This window comes from Gracilinanus agilis, chromosome 2, assembly GCF_016433145.1.
Source record: "Gracilinanus agilis isolate LMUSP501 chromosome 2, AgileGrace, whole genome shotgun sequence".
In the NCBI taxonomy this organism is placed as follows: Eukaryota; Metazoa; Chordata; class Mammalia; order Didelphimorphia; family Didelphidae; genus Gracilinanus; species Gracilinanus agilis.
Genome location: NC_058131.1, coordinates 247324914 through 247328875, shown reverse-complemented (window position 1 = coordinate 247328875; position 3962 = coordinate 247324914). Strand labels below are relative to the sequence as shown.

The window sequence follows — 3962 nt, the reverse complement described above, 5'->3', positions numbered from 1 at the left end:
AGAAGACCCAAGCTCAAATCTGGCTTTACACATCAACTAGCTGTATGACCCTAGGAAATTCAATTAACCTATATCTACCTCAGTTTCCTCATCTACAAAATGAAGGCAGCACCTATTTCCAAGGGTTATTATAGGAATAAAATCTTACCAATCTTCCACCTATAAGTCAATACACAGAAGTTAAGGGTTTAAAATAAAAAATAAATAAATAAATAAACCCTTACCTCCTGTCTTGGAATCAAAACTGTATATTGGTTCCAACGCAGAAGAGTGGTAAGGGTAAGCAATGGGGGTCAAGTGACTTGCCCAGGGTCACACAGCTGGGAAGTATCTGAGGCCAGATTTGAACCTAGGACCTCCCATCTCTGGGCCTGGCTCTCAATCCACTGAGCCGCCTAACTGAGCCATCTAACTGCCCCACCCCCACTTTGATTTTTTTACTGAGAAAAAATATTTCCCCAGCATTTATTTAGTAATGATAAATCCCTTTCAGGGAACTCTCCAAAATTAACACTTTTAAAGAAAAAAGGAGTTTTATACCTTGGGGTTTTATTACATTAAAATTTTCAGATGATTTTCTATAAAAGGCTAATCAGCTACCTCTTCATGATATAATCTGTCAAAATTTAGTGTTTGATTTCTTTTAAAACAGAAATTGAAAATAAGTAAAAACTTTATTTTATACAGTAATCAGTAATGAAGTAATCTAAAACTGAAGTCTTTTTAATACTTACCTGTGAGAGTGTCAGTGATTTCTACCCATGTATTGGCATTAATGAAGAAAAGAAACACACCTTTTAAAAAACTGGGTGTTGTGACCAGACCTGTGATTTCTTTTTTTAAAACCTCAAGTAAGAAATGTTATTAGCATTTTCCCATGATTTGTTTAGAATCATCTCTTATCTTGTCTGATCTATAATAGTCTTTGAAGCTAAATTAGAATCTTTTTGTTCTCTGCTTTTTTAAAATGCTCAGCATTCTTCTTATAAATTGCATTCTCGTTTTCTTATATGCCTACATATGTGCTTAATATGCTTGCTCAAAGTTTAGTCCATATGAAATGGTTTTTTAATCCAAATATCTGGACTACAAATTGAGCTGCTCCCACAAGTAATAAGTATAATTGAACTGGGAAGACCATTAGGCATTCAAAGTGAGACTCCATATTTCCTGAATTCCATAGTCAGGTAATTGGCTGCTAGATATGCAGTGTTACTCAGTAACACTTCTGTTTCTGCCAATGCCAGTGCTTCTGCCAACCTCAGCCATAAATTCAGTAGGAACGCCATCTCCTTCATACTCTGATTTAATCTCTAAAGTTTTATCTGGTCTTTTATGGGCAAATGTTACTAAAAGTTCACAGAGAAGGCTATAGTTTCCATAAACCTTCTTAATTTTTTCCGTAGTGACCAAAGTCAGAAGTTGAGCCCGTCCATACCACAACTTTACATTTTTTGAAGCAACTCCACACTTTCTGCAACCCTTTCAAAGTTTTTCCTTACCATCTGGAGGCCTTCTTTAAGGTCCCAGTATGACTGCTTGTCTTTCTATTGGGTTGGATCAGCACATGGCCGGAGCCACCCGGAATCATCATCAATAACATTATCAAGAACAATTTCTAAGGTAGATACATTAACACCGAATTTAATCTTCATGTCAACCAATATATCGTGCTGAGGTAACCAGGATTGTTTCAGTATTTCAGAAATAGCATGTGTGGAATGACTCATGATATTCACTTCAGTCCAACTCATGCTAAGTCCAGCAAAGCACCACTTCACAGCAATGAGCTGTTTTTTCTACCACTGTGGTGGTGGTCATTTTTGCCATCGTCCTTATAAAACAACTCCACTTCTGGCGGGTAGAACTTGGATCATTTTTTGACACTAAGATTTCTTTTGAGAAAAGAACTAATTGCAATTCTTCTATATAACCATTCAATTGGAATTATTTCACATTAAGGAGCAATGAAAGCTGTGTTACTATGCTTTGAAAAAGTAGTTTTGGTACTTGCTTCCTATTACAACTTGAAAATGCAACTGGTAATTTTGTTGAGATTATAGCTTTTCTTTCCAAGTGATTTTTTTCTAGCTGTATTGTAATCTGGCCTTTAGGACCAAGATTTTTTTTTCAACTACTATTCAATAATTCATAGACTTCTTTCGTTTTACCTTCATAGTTTCTTACAGGCCTTTAGTACTTCCATGGTTACCATTTTTCTGACTGTGGTTTATAAAAGAAAAAGGCTGGGCAAAGATCTGAGTAAATCTGAATTTATCATGAGGGTACAAATCACACAAGCCAGTGGTCTACAGACACACCCAATATGGTCTGAGATTCTGAGCTTTTCAGCTGACAGGTACTTATGCCTTATGCAAAAGAGCTAGATTGTATGAATTCACTTGAGAGGGAGTTAAATAACAGCCTCGCCTTCTTCTGGAAGTACATCCTTCTTCTGGAAGTTGGGCAACTATATCTTCATTCTCTAGGAGGTCAGGCATCCTGTCCTTCTTTTGGTAAGGCAGAAAATATAGCCACAGGTGCCATATATGGTGATAAAAAGATGACTAACAAAAGAAATTAATCAAATATATTTTTAAAAATAATCCATGTTTTATTCTCTTATTATTTTATTATATGTATATCCTTTTTTAGTTTAGGCTTTTATTTTTTTAACAGACTTGATGGCAGTATTTTTTTTCTATAGAAATAATTGATGCAGGGAGCCAACAACAAAAAGCCACAGGAGATCAACAAATCACCTGGAGGAAGATATCTTCCTGGGTCAATAGGTTATTCACAAATGTGCAGAAAGGTTAACCCTAAAGCTTCTGTCCTTCTTACAAGACCATTGTTATTTATGAATTCCTAACCCTGGAAAAATCATAGACCTTTTACTCCCAAGCTTTCCCTCTGCCTTGTCTTTTCTCCAACCCCCAACTCCAAAAAGTTAAACACTTACATTTATCTATTCCGAAAGGCTAACTAAAATAATCCTCAGTTTTTATGACCACCACCCCCACCCCACCCAACCACCCAACCACCCACCCTCACCCACTTCACTTCCGAATGAGTGTTTCCACCAAGCACTAGAAAGCATTACTTTCTGCTCTGGTGTAACTAAAATCCTTGCTGCCAATTCAAGAATGTTGTTGTCTGTGAGATATGTGTAAATTGTCTCTCAAAGCTGGGTACTGTTCTTCCTAACTGAACCTAATGGAGTGTTCGGATTTAAGGAAGATTCCAAATCACGCCGCCCTCCAGAAATATGATGCTCTTGGAGATGGGTCATTTGTTTTTGCTGTTTTAGAATTTAATGGAGTGAGAACTTTACAATCTACTGGTTGGGAGCTTAATATTTCTAAAGAAGATGGCTATGTGAAGTTACCACGAGAACCTGGGATAGCTTTCTTTTTTGTTTTCAGATTTGGTTGAGAGAATTACATTTTAGTTAAGGGATCTATTTATTAGTAAAGTCAATTTTTTTCCCACTGGAAAAAATAACAGAGTTTATTTTCCAGATGGAATACTTAAGCTGTATTTCAAAAAGTTTTAGAAACCCAAAGAGAAATTGAAATTCATCCAAATCTGATTTAAAAAACAAACAAACAAACAAAAAAACCACACAAGTCCTCTGGTTCCAAATAGTGCTCTATGACACAGCATGGCAGCTAGAGCCAGCAAGGATGATTTCAAATCCAGATTGGACTTACTTGATAGCTGTGTAACCTTGGCTGTGGACTTCCTTTTCCCAAGCTTTGTTTTCCTAATCTATAAAATGGCAGGACTAGATGATGCTTTAAGTCTTTGCCAACTCTAAGTACCATTAGAATCTGACAAGCTTTGTTAAGAACCTACTATGTGCAGAATTCTGTGGTTATCCTGCATGTAGCAGGCACTTAATAATGTTGGCTAAGTCCCTGAAATCCCAACTCTATTCTTGAATTTCTCATAGTGTTACT

At 36.4% G+C, this 3962-nt stretch overlaps 1 pseudogene; it reads right to left on the bottom strand.

Annotated features, from left to right (window-relative positions):
• Positions 1-1006: 1006 nt before the first annotated feature.
• On the bottom strand, positions 1007-2215 carry LOC123233553 (annotated as a pseudogene).
• Positions 2216-3962: the final 1747 nt, after the last annotated feature.